The sequence below is a fragment of the Brienomyrus brachyistius genome, chromosome 7, assembly GCF_023856365.1.
Source record: "Brienomyrus brachyistius isolate T26 chromosome 7, BBRACH_0.4, whole genome shotgun sequence".
NCBI lineage: Eukaryota > Metazoa > Chordata > Actinopteri > Osteoglossiformes > Mormyridae > Brienomyrus > Brienomyrus brachyistius.
Window position 1 is genome coordinate 28,968,259 of NC_064539.1, and position 17,492 is coordinate 28,985,750.

General features: G+C 44.3%; 1 long non-coding RNA gene across 1 annotated transcript; it reads left to right on the forward strand.

Moving 5' to 3' along the window:
• Positions 1–1,938: 1,938 nt before the first annotated feature.
• LOC125746870 (uncharacterized) lies at positions 1,939–10,801 on the forward strand. Its single transcript, XR_007399081.1, has 3 exons — positions 1,939–2,087; positions 6,041–6,113; positions 9,401–10,801. It is a non-coding gene; the product is annotated as an uncharacterized LOC125746870 (long non-coding RNA).
• The last annotated feature ends 6,691 nt before the right edge of the window (positions 10,802–17,492 follow it).

Sequence of the window (17,492 nt, forward strand, 5' to 3'; positions counted from 1 at the left end):
GGTGCAGAGAGAATGCCCCCACTGGGATCAATGAAGTGTGATTATTACAAAAAAAAAATGATGCCACCTCGTTATATGTTTTATGTCACGCTATGAGCCTAGAGATCACAGAATGCTTTCGATGCTGCAGACCCACATACAGACTGCATATAAATGGATTGTGACGAGTGTCTGAGGCCTTTTAATAAAGGAGATGACGGCGCTTTTAAAATGGAAGTTGCTGTCTTCATTACCGGCCACTATTCATTTAATACTAACAGCAACGCGGACAGGGAAGCCAACAGTTCATACAAAATTCACAGCCACAAGCTAACAAAACACACGCATCCCATGAGAGACATTACACAATTTTGACATTTACCATTAACATAAATTACGGCTGTCACTTTTTAAGCGGCATTCGAACATTCCTTTGAACATGATGTGCAAATAATTAACCCAATTTTAAAGTGTCACCGGAGCATATAAGCATGTTATACCGTTTGTCGTAATTTTGTTAAATGCCGTCTAGGTACTTATTAGCCCATTAATTCTATCTTTTGTACTTTAAAAGAACACAGTACAGTCATTTTTAGTAACGCAAGAGTATTTTGAGGGAATGCAAAACTATAAAAAATATATATATATTCCCACTCTGACGGGGGCATTGTACAAAGGTGACGACATGCGGGCAGTTAAAAAAATACTAAAAATAATGATTCTGTGTCACTTTTTTTGGTTTTGGGGGGGGGGGGTCACAGGTATTCAAATATATTTGAACTAATTGCTTGGCATTTGAAATTTGTTTAAACTTGATTTTTTAAAAAAGTAACAGTCCAAACATAAATACACTAATGCACTTATCACTATTTAAAGATACGCGCGGTGCAGCGCAAAGCATTCTCGTAACTGCATAATTAGTCTGGCTGACCAACCCTGAGGCCTCACATACATGTCAGCCAATCATGGACAGTGGGTGGGATCAGAACAAATTAAAAAGTTCAGCCCAGGAACCCTGTACAGGTGCTGTGCTGAAACAGTGAGCACTATCATGGTGATTAAGGCTTATAAGACATCATTTTGCTAAACCCGTGTCGATTCTTTCGACTTCATTCGACATATACATTCACCTTTAGTCTCAACTGCCTCTGACATAGGACATGTATTTACACAGAACTGCCTGTGGCTTGGATTTCTGTGCATGCATGGGGTTGGGTTCAGTGGCAGGGCTTATTAAGCATGTACTGTATGTGTAAGCCATGACGGTAATGTTATCCCTCAGACTAGAGGTAGTCATTGAGTTTAGTGAACTAATCCTCTTGCCTGGTAACTCGTGTGCTGGTTGTGACTACATGCCTTCAGTTCCCAGCTGCCGCCACATCTGTTACTTCTGCAAGAATTCAGTATTTACTCTGAGCAAACATCCTAAATGCAGGCCGTGAAAGGCAACAGTGCTGAGAGCGAGTCCAAGCCAGAGAGGTCGTGGCGTGATGTCCACGAAGCTGAGAGCAGCGGCACAGATACGCTTGCCTTCTGAAGCTGCAGGAAGCTGAGGCAGATCAAGCACCCAAGTGACGAGGCAACTTTCTTGCTACGTGACCAACAGTCCACGAGGATTTTTCACTTGATCTCTTCCCTTGATCTGAGGCTGAATCATCCAGTTTGGTTCAAAATGGCCAAAGCAAAATGGTGTCAGAATGACCTCGTTGTTCCTTCTTCCTCTTTTTCTTCCCAGTTTTACTGTTAGTAAAATATGCTAATTACGTATTTCAATAAATGCATTTCGTGCCCCAAGTTACTTTCATCTGCTGCTTCTGCAGCTGCCTTCTTTGCTACCAAATTGCTCTCCCTCATCCTACTTGGCTCTCTGCTCCAGATCACCTTGGATATTAGAGCCAGATATGCAAATCCAATGTTTACCAGCAGCAAACAACTTCTCTTCCCACAAGGGCTCACAGAGATAAACAGCATATTTTTAGTGTTTAGTGTGAACTATGCAGCTTCAACCCAACAACCAAATCAGCTGAAAGAGAAGCTATTAAACACTGAAACGAGGGACAAATGCGGGCATAACCCAACATTATGCACCACCTGTGTACTGTTAATGGGTAAGGACTTCTTAATTATTAATGTTCAAACAGCTTACTTGAATAAAAGACCTGCTAATTAATCATTGCCTTAATTTCTTTGCTTTGCATGTCTGTGCAAAAGTTATCTATTTAAAGAGTATGATGTTTTACTGGAGCACATGATTTCGCCAGCACCTTTTTCAAAGGTACAACAGCAGAACCCTCCCACGTATTGGAAATTGCTTCATTTAGGTTCTGAACGGCACTGCTACCCGGTATGTGCCATCTGGAAAATCAATCACTGAAGGTGTGCATTTTATAATTCTTTGTATTCTGGCTTAAATCGAAGGGGAAAATTCCCAAACAGGGAAGGCAGTTTCTCTAAATGTGTCCTGCACTGGGCTGTTTAATCATTTACCTGTAAGTGAGGATATGTGAGAGCGTTTGTTAAACTTTTTGAATGAGACTAAGAATAAAAAGACCCACAATTTTTCCTTGCCTATGGTTACTGTTTGGTTTTCTCTGGAACCCCACTGTGCATGTGCACACACACACACACACAGACACACACACACACACACACACACGCACACACACACACACACACACATATATACAGACACACACACACACACACGCACACACATATGCAGACACACACACACACGCACACACACACACACACACATATACAGACACACACACACACACGCACACACATATCCAGACACACACATATACAGACACACACACACACACACACACACACATATACAGACACACACACACACACGCACACACATATGCAGACACACACACACGCACACACATATACAGACACACACACACACACGCACACACACATGCAGAGACACACACACACACACATGCACACTGTTTTACTGTTGTTAGGGAAATCTTCATGAATAAAGTTTTGTCTCTTATATTTTGTGGAAGTTGAAAAATAACATTTTGCCCAGGGCAGACATGCCAGATTTCTTCCTTGGTTTAATATCCTTGTAGGTTTCTCTTTTAACTTCTCTTCAAAAGTTATCAAGCTGGGAAAGATGCTCTTACATTATTGTCCTCCTGTTTTAGTGGGGACCTCCCACTGCTTCTCATTTTAATGTAATTTCTGATTCCTTAACCCCAAACCATAAAAGAAAACTCAAAAGCAGATGAAAACCTGATAGACAATATGCAGCACTTCTCGCTCCGTCCCCCAGCAATTATTGCCTCTGGATCAAATTCACCTCAGAGGCTTGAAAAAAATCAAGGTGAGCAGGTCACCTTTCACATCAGGCTACAACGTTCCTTGGCACTGAATTCTTTAATGCGGAGGCGTGAGGTTTAAAGCACTCCTTGTTATTCCCGACTTTTCAGAGCAGCGCAGTTGAAAAGTAGGTATTATAACAATTTGCCAGTACCTTTCTCAGATGGGGCTTGCATGTTGGGATCTCTACCTAACCTCGGTCTGCTAGGTAACACCCTCTTCCTCGGCCCTGTGACCGCTGCCATGACATCTTATCCTGCCGGAAGGAGCAAGATCCCTCACTCAGGGTTCCACCTACTTCGCAGAACTTGACTAATCCCATTACATCCACGGTAGAATCAACCAAGCCAGCCTAGTACTTCATGCTCGTAGCTTAGCACTGCAGCTAACCTTAATCTGGTGCTGGGATTGGATTCTCCAGCACGTGATGTCGTTTGCAATATCTGTTCAGGATTCGCTGAAATCATTCAGACCGCAGCTACATTTGTTACCTTTTTACGATCAATCCCCAGAATCCTTTGGGGTCTTGACTCCACAATAGAAGGCATGTATCTGTGATCTGAGAACAATGAAAAATACATTCCTGGGGGGCCACAAAATGCAAAGTTTAAGCTTTTCTTTTGTTTTGTCTTAACGTAAGTCTGCTTTCCGCTGAATGTATTTGATTACCACTCTCCACAGTGACCTCTGTGGCCACCGAGAGGAGATACAAAGTGTGGCTTCAAGACAGTGACTACATCGGCAGAATTACAGAGTGAATTAGCATCTGGTTATAATCTGAGCAACAGAGGAAGTGACCAGAACTGTGGGTGCAACAGTGGGACACACAATGCAGCCTTAGAAAGATCTCTGTGAGCAAAGGGCAGATGAAAGCTTTGCGGGGACGAAGGAAACAAAAGGAGATTTGAAAAATAATCATTCAGGAGAATCCTATTATGACGATTAGTCATTTTTGCGTAAATTCCATCCCTTGTTTCATCATTGAATATGAGGAATAACCCAAAGCAATTTAAAAATAAACATTTTAAGTCTATTCTATTTTTTTTGTGCATGAGAAGACATCTGAAAATGATTTGCGATTCTCTGTCCCGGGTTTGTACTCCACAACTCCGTCAGACAATGATATCTGCTGTATTCCACACTGCTGGTACAGAATTTACTGTAATACTCTCTCATCCTCTGGAGTTCTGCCATTGCAATAGAGAGCTTTGATTGTAAATGCTGCTTGTGAAATGGTGGATACGAATGTTTAATGCCATTTAAGGCCCCACTTTTAAATTGAGAAATATAAATTTATTTTACGTTGGACTACACAGAAGGTGTTTGTTCTTCAGTCCAAAGTATGAACGTTCACCAGATTATAAAGAAGAAACACTATGATGTTGTTTGCGGTTTGGAAAATTCGACGTGCTCCTCATTTATGTACTTAAGTGAAAAATATCGTTGCCCAGGGTTACGGTTATTTCGGGATTTCTGACTTTTATTTGCCAGCCAAACGCAACAGGAATGCTGTCGACCACCCTTTGCACATGTGCCTCTACAGCCAATTAGGGACAAGCTAAGCCGGGATCAGAAAACATGACCCAATTGGGGTCTGCCAAAACCAGTGGACGGTTCTCGCCGAGGTCCAGACAGCTGGTTGCATCTCGTCCGTCTGCCAAATGATGTTGACCTCCTGCTTGCCGCAGTCTCAAAACGGGATCAGAAGTGATAAACAGAGGAGTCAGACGGCCGCGTTTATAACCGAGAGTTTGCTGGGTTGATTTTCAAATCGTTAAACAGGACGCAAAAGTTCAAGAAGGAGCTGGCAAGTGAGAACCACACTGATCCAGGCGTTCTCAGCCAGATGGTCTTGTTCTACATATTTGCAAATTCCCCACTGACGTCACACTTGTGAGGTTTCTTTCATTTCTCTAATAGAATAACAAGGATTCTCTGAGCCAGTCATCTTTCATTTTTCTGAGCACACATGTCATCGCATGACATGTTCCAGAGCCACCGAATACGGAATACTAGCAAAACGGCGCAACAAGGCAATCTGTGTAATTTGAGGACTCACTGGAAAGGAGCTGTTACACAGAGGGGTGGACGTCACGCAGCACGCCCGGGTGGCACAGGGTGGGGCTGCTGGGAAGGAGAACAGACCTCGGCTCATGGAAATGAAACCGCAACTTTGAAAGTGAGATTCCTAAGCCTGTTTTTCAGTCCCTGTTGGCATCTTCATTAGAACACAATGGGGTCAGAGTTACCTGCTGACTCCTCTGTCTCGTAGGTGCTTCCCTCAGCTCTACTTCCTGGGGAAAGTCTTCTGACTCTGCATCTGCATTCATATGTCTTTACTTTCCTCCTTAGTTTACTCCAACTCCGTGCTCATGTCAAACTTCATTCCCACAAAATATCAGCCACAGTCCCTAACAAACAGCTCCATTACTGTATGTTTTGTCTTATCTCGGAGGTGTGAAATGTGTATTCGTATTGTTTTGCCTGTGGGTCATTCAAATTCAAAGGCCAATCCATTTAGACTAAATATTTACAAAGTAGAGAGATGTGACTTCTTGGCATTTGTATACAGAGCTGTGTAAAGCTCTCGGCTTATTCACTGTGGTGTGAACCAGACTCCCATTCTTATACTACAGCTTTTCCAGCGTGTCTAACACACAATACGCTCTGCGGTTTGATGTCTCCACACAACTTTCTCTTCTGACTCTTTCTCTGACAGGCTTGTGAGGACATGCCTTTGCGTTGGCAGCACTGAGGGGCTTTTAAGGGATTTCGCTCTCCACAAACACAAGGTTAGCCGCCCCCAGCCGCAGTGTGATCAATATTTAATATGTTTTCTTCGTTAACGTCCATTTTGCCAGACACATTGGAGGGCTGGGAAGGCACACCAGGCAGAGCCCTGATCTGGTCTGGCAACCTGTGGGAGGCCATGAATTCTCCCCCTCGTCTGCGCTGACCTCTTGAAAGAACAGCGGCCTTCCCAGAATGCTTTGCTGCTTTCATGTTCCCTGTGAGCAGGGAATCAAAGACAGGCAATGAATCCCAACTGTATCCAGCAAAAGTCTGTGACCACTACAGAGAAATAATGTGGTTATTGTTGAGAAAGCCAGGCTGGCTGGGGGCCTCTTGCAAAGGAAAATTACTTGCAGGGACGTCAATAATGATATTTTTAATAAATACGTTTCAAATAAGAGAATGAGTGCAAGGTGTGCCCGTGCTCTTGACAAGGGAGTGCTCCCCTATTGGCAAGCCAAAGCTGATTGGTTCAGAGAGAGGGCCTCTGTTTGACTTTAGCCAATGGCGCGACACTTCCTGTACAATCGTTTCTGGGGTAATGGCCACTATGGGCTAATTGCTTTGGGCAGTGGTTGGTCTGTTTTGACATCCACAGTGAAAATGAGCAGAAAATCTGTCTGTTCCATATCAATGAGTATTTTTACTACTGCTAATGTGACTTTGTTCCACAGCTGAGTGGGCTGGCACCTGCTGAATGGAAACTAGCCAATTACACACAGAGTGTCTCTAATTTTCTGATTCTATTAGCATGCCTCAGAGCATTCTAGTCTAATTGCAAACTACTTCGCCCGTTAGCTCCCTGATTAATCATTGCCCATCTGTAAGCCATCGGAAAACTTAGTGGAACGAATTTCTGTTTTTTTTTTAAAGAATGCCGGGAGATTGGAGAGTCAAACTGGTTCGACTGTACTAGGCTATAAATCCCCTTGGCTATCTTTTCTAATCTGTACCTAAATGGGGTCTACAAAGGCGTGCTAAAGAAGAGAAGCCAACTTGCACACTTGCAAACTTTGATGCTTGCGCGTGAGAGATGTTCCCGCGTTTTACGGTTTCTACACAGGTTACCCTCTGCTTGCTTTGACAAAAATGAAAAAAATAAATAAAAATAAACACAAACTATGACAGTTATTAGTGTACGTCCAACACAGAAACTTGGATGACGTTCTCCCCCAGCCCTTCCTGGATTTAATGTATCGCACCTCGGTCGCAGTAGAATAATCACATTTTTTTCTGCAGCCCACCGCCAATGACGAGGTTGCTGGGTCCGGTTGTGTGACGTTAAACACAATATTCTACTCATTTTCCCTAATGACAAGATATAAATTAAAGGTAAATGTAATGAATATAGTGCCGGGATGCAATGATGATGATTAATAACCCAGAAGGATCCAAATTCAATATGGCTGCTCTGATTTAGCTGTAATATGCACGCTTTATAATAGGTTATCGACTCCTGGAAGGTTCACGGAGGCCGATGCTTCTTAGTTTTGCCCCCGTGTGGCACCAGTTTATTTCAAGTGTCCTGGGTCCAGTCACCCTAAGCCTCTCCATCAATAACTAATCTTTACACCTTTATCTCCTTTGAAACTCCGAACAAAGAACACCAGGCCGCCTTTTCTGCCATTAATTATTCGGGGATCATACAACATTTTCCCATGGAAATCAATACAGGTGATAGCCACTGGCCGTGAAATGCGCTGCTCGGCAAACTCACCGTATTAGACGTATCGACTCCCCTAGTTACCGGAGCGCTCGTTTGGCTTTGCTGCTTGCAAGCATTCAGATGTTGAATTTAAATGACTAAGATAAACTTTTAAAATCAGTGTGTATAGCCGTGATAGGGTTCTAATGGTGGGGGTGAAAGGGGAGAGGTTGGGGGGTGACTTGGAATTTTCGTAAAAATGTACGATATGGAATGGAATTCTGGGATGCAGTCTAGTGATTTGAATGCCAGATTTGAAAGCACAAATTTAAAAACAAAATTTTGCTTACTACAATACAAAAGAAAAAAAAGCCTGGTTTTATAAATGGAGGAAAAATGGGAGGGGCTTGAGCCTTGTTGCCGTGGATGCAAACATCCTCAGCCAGTGAGAGACGTCTCAATTAAGAAGTGACAAGTCACAATGGCCAAGGCATCATTTCCCCCTGCACACGCGCTGCCCCCTCTGTCCCGCGTGTGCCCTCCCATCCATGTCCCCTGTCAGGAGGAACAAACGTCTGCAGTTTAGGCTCGGACAGCTGGCAGTGATGCGTGATGCTCGAGGCGGGCAGCAGCCGGCGTGACGCCGAGATTTGGCAGGGGTGCTGCAGCAGAGCATTTTCGCCTCCCCCAGTTCTGAAGTCTTTCGGACATTTCTCTTTTGTTTCCAGAACTTTGTGTAAGTGTACTGTGTCGCGCACATCTCTGTCTCACCCTGACAGAGGTTACTCCTGCACTTAAATCCTGCTTGTAAGTCTTTGTAAGTATTATCTGCGAATTCTGGCTTCTGGTGTCTGTTAGCATCATCTGTTGTGTTAGTCATTGTTTTTAATGTCTAATGTCATGCTGATGACATGATTTTAGCACCTGCGTGTCTTTATAATGTTACGGACACTGTTGATTTGAGTTTACCTACCATCCTGTACTGTAAGCAAATTCCACCAAGCTTGCTTGTCTGCTCAGTAAAATTATTCTGGAAGATAATTGCAAATGACTTGCTAAATCCACATACACACAAGTCTTCACCTGATCAATTCTGAACCTCCTGAATCCTCTTTCTCTCTGTTATTCTTTTCCTATCTAGTGATGTGAGTGATAGAGCAGAGTGAGACGTCTACATACCCTGCTTGCCTTTATTTTCCCACAATGCTTTAGTTAACCTGAAAGTGTTAAGATTTCTCTTTATTAATTTTTAATATTGCCTATTGGGGTACTTGCTTGGATACTTGCAATGGATGCATCCTTAAATGCAATTCTAAAGCCATAGGAAATTAGCTTGCAAAACAAAGAAGAAAACTTTATTGAGCATTACAAAACCCTGTAATTAGATGTTACAGTGCCTGGAGACTGCGATGCACATTTATTTATTTAAATAAAAAATGTGTGTAAGAAGCTTTGCCTTCGCATATTGCCTTTGGTCAAAGTGCTGCGTTGCGCTTATCAGAGCTGCTGCTAATGACACGGATATTAGATGTGAGTAACTGGAGCGTCGCTCTGCCACTTCCCCTGTAGTGCGCTTTGTGTACCGGTGACTTGTTCTTCTGTAACTATTCGCTGTGTTTTGTTTTGCTTTATTCACTTCAGTCAGACGCTGGTGACAGTGCACATCGCCGGACGTTGGTGACAGTGCACATCGCCGGACGCTGGTGACAGTGCACATCGCCGGACGTTGGTGACAGTGCACATCGCCGGACGCTGGTGACAGTGCACATCGCCTGACGCTGGTGACAGTGCACATCGCCGGACGCTGGTGACAGTGCACATCGCCGGACGCTGGTGACAGTGCACATCGCCGGACGCTGGTGACAGTGCACATCGCCAAGCTGCCTCTGAAGGGCCTTTAAAGGAGCCTCTCATTCCAGCGTAATCGCCAGCTCTATTTTGAGAGATTCACCTCATGCTGAAATGAAATCTTTCATAAAGCTGGTGGTTCTGTAGGCAGGTCACCTCGGTGAGGGTAGGCGGTCAGGGCTGGGGGGCTGGTTCTGGAGTCGCCCCAGGTGAATGGGGTTCCCATTGCCTGGCGTGACCCCTTTCCCCCTTTGTCTGGGCAGGGCGCCACCCTGGCGGCCCTCTACGCTCTGAACGCCCGGCTTCGGCGTCGGGTCCTCGGGGGGCCCACGGCCAGTGACCCTCTCCGGCTCCCAGGGTGCCACATCATGCTGATCTCGTTTTTCTTCCAGACAAAGACCTCATCAGCTCCCGAGTTTTAAACCCCGTTTGATCTGTCCTACCCATGTGCTTCTCTTCCTCTCAGCCTCTCACATCCAGAAGCCCCCACTGCTGAGCCCAGCAGCCTCTCCTCCCTCTCCACAACCCCCCAGATGCACAGCTCATCGGCGCGTCTTCATTAACCTTTATTGCTCACACGCATCACCCGTCATACCCGGCAGATTAACCAACCAGTTTACATTCTCAGATTACATGAGCGGACGCCATGACAGCTGTAAGTAAGACAGCACTGACTAATATGTGCGATTAGTCTGCTGTGGTGATGAAACTGGTGCAGATTTATAAAAAGGATGCGGACAGGTGACCCAGACGATCTTTAATTTAACACCATATAAAAAGACAGAAATTTCCTTAATACAATGTCTGGCTGTTGCCTGAAATCATGTATAAATTGATGTGTGAAGTTATTTAGAAAACAACTGTTTGTTTTACATCCAGCAGAGCTGGACTTGGGATAAAAACTGGCCCTAGACTTTGGGGTCCCCCACGACCCCATGCTCATACATTCTGCTGACCCACATTCCTATCAATTCAGCAGAAAAACACCCAGAATATCACACAGCCAATGTAGCCCTGACCTCCAGTGACAGGACCGAAATTGCGATGCGCAACCCGAAACTCATCGCTTATGAGAAGAATCTTAATAAAACATGCAGGACTCATATTAAATATTATCAGTCCTCACAGAGTCACTCCCCGTCTTGTGCAGATAGTGATTTTTGATTGTTTCTAAATAAATAACCAAAGAAATGACATGAGTCTAATGGTTGTATTTTCCGGCACTGCATCGTCTCCCTGCTGAGGAAAGCCTGCAGCATCCATGCAGTGATTTGTGGATGCCGGTATGTACATATTTATTTAAATTCCCCCAACCGCTTCCCCCCCCCTTACGCCCTGAGAGCCGCCTGTGGGAACGTGCGCCGGGTGTATCCGGTGGCCCTGAGTCGATCATTAACTCGGCTCGTTCACGCAGCCAGTTTGTTCCTGAAATGGAGTTTAATATTTATACGGCCGGATGAGGAGGGTGAGTGAGGGGGGATAAAAGGCGAGGGAATAAAAGGGGGGCGTCAGATCGGAATGAGGTAGGAGTGGTCCCCGGCCAAGAGGTCACCCCAAAGCTATGCTAGTCGTGACCGCCGTGGGCACTGAACCGAGACTAAGTTCGGTGGAGCCTGGCCATGAACTGGAGCAGTGCCAAGCGCCTCTGTGCCCAGCGCAGCACGGAGTTCCCTCCCCTCTTATTTAGAGGTCTAACATTTTCATTAGGACCGCTCAGCAAGGGGGGGGCCGGGGATTCGGCTGGGCTACATGGGTGCCATTACTCCACCCCCTGCACGCCCAGCCCACCTCCCCCACGGACACCCTCAGTGACACTGCAGAAGACTAGCAATCTGCCGGCTGCCATCTGATGATGTGCAAAGTCAGTTTTGTAATCATAAGAGCAAATGAAGGTAGATAGTTGAGTTTACGCTGTTTTCCTGGGGAGTTTTGCTATATTAGAATATGTGACCAGAGGCCGGACGGGAGGGTCACTGCTGTTCTGTAGAAGTACACTCATATAAAACTGGCGAGTTTCATGTAACTGGCAATCCGTCAGAGGTTTGACTATGAAAGACATTCAAACGTCTACGATTTTGCTTGGATTTTGGATTTTGAAATATACTGTTGAAAAAAACTGTTTCTTGTTCTCTTCATTTGTGCCTTGATATATTCATCTAAATCCATTTCATTGTTACTTACTGAAAAGTGTTTCTTATTTTGGTTTTAGTGGAATTATGTACTCACTGGCCAGTGTATTAGGTTACACTGCTCAGTATAGCCTGATGTGCCATACAGTAAATCACCTTCGCTGCAACTGAATACATCCAGCACAGTAAGTCTTAAATTTTGTGCTGGACTTGGTGCTTCCAGCATTTCAGAAAGAGCCCCCCCCCCTTAGGAATACAGTATCTACAGTTTACAAAGACAAAATAACAAAAAACATCTATATGCCTTGTTGCTGAAAATGCCTTGTTGATAAGAGTGGCTTGAGGAGAATGGCCAGACTGGTTCAAACTAACCGGGAGGCCACAAGTACAAAAATAACAGGTCAGTGAAGCAGTGGAGCACAGAAGGCTTCTCCAAATGCAGAACTCGTCTACATATGAAGCGGTTCTGCAGAGAGAAGGGGGAAGTGATCTAGCAACACAGGGAGGTGCCTAGCAATGTGGCCACTGACTTCCGTATGGGGTCTAACGAGCAAAGAGACTTTACAGCTAGTTTTGTACTTCAAGAATTTTTTATGCAGAATTGATAATGATCTCTCCTTTAATTGTAAGAGAAATAGATTTTTTTCCTTTTAATATAGGCGTCTCAAATTCTTAAGGAAAGTACGCTATGGATTTTTACTTCAACCACTCCTCTTGACTGCTCAGAATAATATTGATGTTGTTCCTTGTTTAACTTTTTAATGGCAACTCTTTGTGCATAATATCTTGCAAACAGAGTATTTTACTTAAGTGATGTCAGAGAAAGTCATAGGTATAAATAGTGTGCAGGATTAATTGCTAATTGGATCAATTAAGCAAGTTAAATGGCCTGGAATGAGAGACACCGTACGTTCAGCCCTCCGAGGACTGTGTTTCAGACCCGCAGAGACATAATTAACTTCTCTAATAGTCTTTGTGAAATCTTCACACTGGAAGTTAGTTAAAGAGAAATCTTTGTTCTGACTTTTTTTCTATATTCAGAAATTGAGACGATTAATTGAAGTGCATCGGTACCAAAGTTGAAGAAAACGGGCTCGTTATCTGCGGGATGATTCTGGTCGTATGAAATCTCACTAACGGAGATCCAACTGACAGAAATGGGGCATGTTTGGAGGGGGGTGGTGTCAGACCTGTCTCGAGCGGTCATCCCTCAGCCGATGGCGCCTGGACTGGATCTGGCATGCGACCAGCGGCGACACATTGGGGTGAAAGGTCACTGTGGATTTCAGCAAATCGCCACAGACGCAGATTAAACCAGCGGGGAGATCGCCCCTCCAACCTTAACCGATAAGACCCTTGAAATCTCTTGTGGTCCTAGACTTGACTCCTTCATCTGTGATGTTAGCTGTACTAATTACTGCCGAATAGCAGTGTGGTGCCAGACAATAATCGTTTAGACGTGTCAAAGATGTGTCGCAACAGCTGGTTTCAACCTCAATTAGCGTTCGCTAAGCATTTTGCACTTTTTTTTTTTTGCTTACGTTTGAGTCATTTTTTAAAATTTGTTTGGCAAATGCTAACAGACAAAGTTTCTCAGTGTATCCCAAGAATTTGCAGCTAAAGGTTTACTGAAGCACTCGGGGTGGCGGGGGTAGCGGGGGGGCGGGGGTAGCGGGGGGGGGGGGTAGCGGGGTAGCGGGGGGGGCGGGGTAGCGGGGGGGGGGGGCGGGATCCTTTTCACTCTGAGGCTCAGTAAGCTCCATAATTAGTGGTCATGTGATCGGCGATAGTCAGGCTGTTGCCCCTGGCCAAATCCCTGCCCCCCCAGGATTCGTATCCTGCTCAGCCCCATGTGACCTCCCGGGGAGGGTGAGGGCCCACGAGAAATAATCCTGCATCCGACATCGGCGTGCATCTGCATACCCCCGAAGCGACAGACTGCGGCGAGAGGAGCTGCAGACACACAGACGGAAAGATGTAATCTGTAAACTGCACTGTAACTTTTGGCAGACGAGAGGAGCACAAATCAGGGTGGCAAACCTCCTCCCGTGGCTGATTAGATGAGAGCCGTCTATGGGGCTGCGCGGATTTTCGCGAAGGTTTGGCCAATTTACAAAGAGGGAAAGAAAAACAAATAAATTAAATGAACAGAAATGAAACCAGCAGAAATCCACTTGACAGGCATGCAGATGGATCATTTTTTATTAAGATAAAAATGATTAAAATACGTAAATCCGTGCAAATTACATCGCAATTACCTTTTCAAAAAAAATAGAAATGCACCGAAGCTTTAATTTTAAGCCAGAAACTTGCCATTTTAGCTACGGTACTGGTTTCTCTCCCCCCCTTGGTCAGTTAGGCACAACCATCAGTGAGGGTGCTGCTGCTGTGTATTCAGACAGTACAATGGCCTCTAGAATGTACCAACAGGTGTGGGATTGGGGGTGCAACCAGATTAGGGATTATAACATGGTAGGATCGGTGCTGCTTAGTCGATTACCTTGGGAGCCCTGACCATGGCTCTTCAGCATGTAATAACACCTGTTCGGGATTTACCCACACAAGACCATGCGGAGACGTTTCAAGGGGCAGGTGCTCTGCTGTGGAGGGGCGGGTGCGGAGTTAATTTTGCGTGATCGTCAGTGATCGAAAAGGGGCACTCAGAATATCAAATGGAAGACACTTTCAAGCCTGCCTCCCTCCACAAATACCTCTCCCTGTTCATTTAAATTCAAACAAATTAATTCGAATGGCAGAAGTCAGTGTTTATCACTTGCATTTATACCATTTTCTTTACATATTGACATGTTTGTTTATTTGATAACCAGCTGTTTCTTAAGGTAATTATGCTGAAAGCAACTAATGAATCACTTGTTTCAGTACAGGCAGTCCTCATGACGTCCGACTTTAGGCAGCTCGGGCTTTCCAACGGACTGGAATAAAGCCTATTATATAAAATATTCTATTAAAAACAATGCTTCACAATAACAAATGTGCGCATTACCTTGTAACACTGCTGGAAAACCTTGTGTGACTTCAGCGGTTTGTCGGCTCGAGTTACAGAACAGTATCATATGCAGTTACTTACTGTATAATATTATTAATAATAATAATCATTCTTATTATTATTATGTACATTTTTCTGACCTACAAATTCGACTTTAACGCAAACTCAGATCTCATTCCTAACCTGGGGAATGCCTGTAACAATCCATATATGTACTAAGTATTCTCAAGTTATTGAAAACCCAAATGACAAATTTGACCAATTCACACAAAATTGGTTATGACGTAAATTTAGCCTGTGCTTTTTCTGTGCAGACTGAGATGTAAATGCTTACATAGATATATGAATTCATTTACAGAATATCAGAAGCGGAAAAGTTTAACTGCTAATGATTGATGATTCATTATTATTTATTAAATATTTAAATTTATTACCAGCCAGTATTATTTTAAAGTTCTAGTGTGGGCTCTGTAATGTAATTCATTGTCAGCACAGTACAAAACAATTTATTTCTGTTGGGGGTGCGTGTGTGTGTGTGTGGGGGGGGGGGGGGGGGAATCTCTCTCAATTAAGGGAAAGAGTCCCCCTCCCAGGGCCCTGGTCGGGGGTGGGGGGAGCCTAATCAGGCATGCGGGATGTTGACCCGCGCGGCAGGAATGCACTCATTTATCCGCTCCGACGGGCTGACAAAACGATCACCACTGCTGTCAGCCAGCACTGCTGGGGACAAGGGGGGTGGATGCTTGATGAGCCCCTAATGAAGTTAAGGTGGGTATTTTGATAACGGCCCCCAGTCTGCGGGCCCCTGCTGCCTGTCTCATCAGCTCTGTCTGGGGGGGGCATTTATGGGCTGGCAGGGGTCTCTGTGAAAGGAAAAAACACACATTATCTCACACAGTTTGGCTACGAGCTCACATGTACACAACCAAACAATCCTGTAAATCTCCATTTCTCTTGTTAAATTTCTGTTTTAAATGTACAGACATCCCATCTAGGCTGCGCCCTGCATTTCAGGTTCCTGGTGCACAATGACCCGGAACTAGATACATGGTACATGATACTGGCACATGGATGGATGAATGGAGTTCCTGTTTAAATTGCAAGATGTTATTTGAAGGAAAGCAAAAATAATCTATAACTCTATATGTTATACACATAGCTCAGAATCATATAGACTACATGGACATAACTATTGGAACACCTGGCCATTATACCTACAGGAACTTCTATGACATCTCATTCTAAATCCATAGGCATGAATATGGAGTTGGTCCCCCTTTACAGCTATAACAGGGAAGGATTTCCACAAGATTCTGGAGTTTGTCTATGGGAATGTTTGCCCATTTATCCAGAAGAGCATTTGTGAGGTCAGGCACTGCTGTTGGATGTGAAGGCCTGGCTCACAATCTCTGTTCTAGTTCAACCCAAACCTTTTCGAGGAGGTTGAGATCAAGGCTCTGTGCAGGCCAGTCAAGTTCTTCCACACCAGATTCACCCAACCACGTCTTTATGGACTTTCCTTTGTGCACTGGGTCACAGTCATGCTGGAACAGAAAACGTCCTTCCGCAAACTGTTCCCACAAAGTTGTAAGCAAATAATTGTGCAAAATGTCTTGGCATGCCGAAGCATTAAGAGTTCAATTCACTGGAACGAAGGGGCCGAGCCGAACCCCTGAAAAACTACCCATACCATTATCCCTCCTCCACCAAACTTTACAGTTGGCACAATGCAGTCAGGCAAACCCAGACTCGTCCATCAGACGATGGAGCAAAAATCATCTTCATATTAAAACGTTTGCCCAATCATAGGAGTTCATGTATTCCATTCAGGTACTATGTTAGTTAACAGTTAGCTAACTAGTTAATAATGATAAGTACTTGAGGGGGCAAAAATTACTTTTTAACTCATTTACTGCTCAAGAACTAATATATGTTTCCCCATGAAATATATGAACTGTCTTTATATCATTATGTCATTCATTAATGATGAATGAACACGGGATCAGTACTTACCAAATACTTAGTTACTGAGTAATTAATGCATTAAGTAAATATGTACTGCTACATTATTCATATCACAAAGTGTTGCCATGAAAAATGAAATGTATTTTTATTGCTGTATAATTCCGATAACTCTGCCACATTCCCATGCATGTAAAGGGCTATGAGGAAATATGTATTAATAATTGAAAACAGCCCTCACAACCCCTGGCTAAAATAAATGGCCGGAAGATGGATGGATGGATGATGGATGGATGACTGGGTGGACATTACCTGCAAAAAAGGCTTATTTTGGTCTCACCAACCATTTGTGTGGTGCAGCAACTTGATTACAGTCATAATATTCAATGCAAACAGAAAATAGAAATTTTGCTGCAGGATGATAAGCGATGGTGCGATGAAATGTGAGCGATGGACCATAAGGCATCATAAGGTCACGGCGTTTCTCCTTCGTTTTCCTGCAGCTGGCCTCAGATTCCCACATTACCTTTAGTAAAATGAGTCGGACATGGAAACGAACATGTTCACTCATTACCGCTGCCTTGAGAGGTGCCTGCTTCTCACCTCGCCGCTAAGAGTCTTGGAAATGCCACTGCGAAGGGCTGTAATTGAACGGCTGCACTTTGATTCCTCAGATAAAAGCCACCACTGATACTGGTGCCTAAACACAGCTGAGAACCTGCTGTCTGACTACCGCACCATCTCCAGGCCGAATTATTATCATCTGATGCAACATGGAATTATGCAG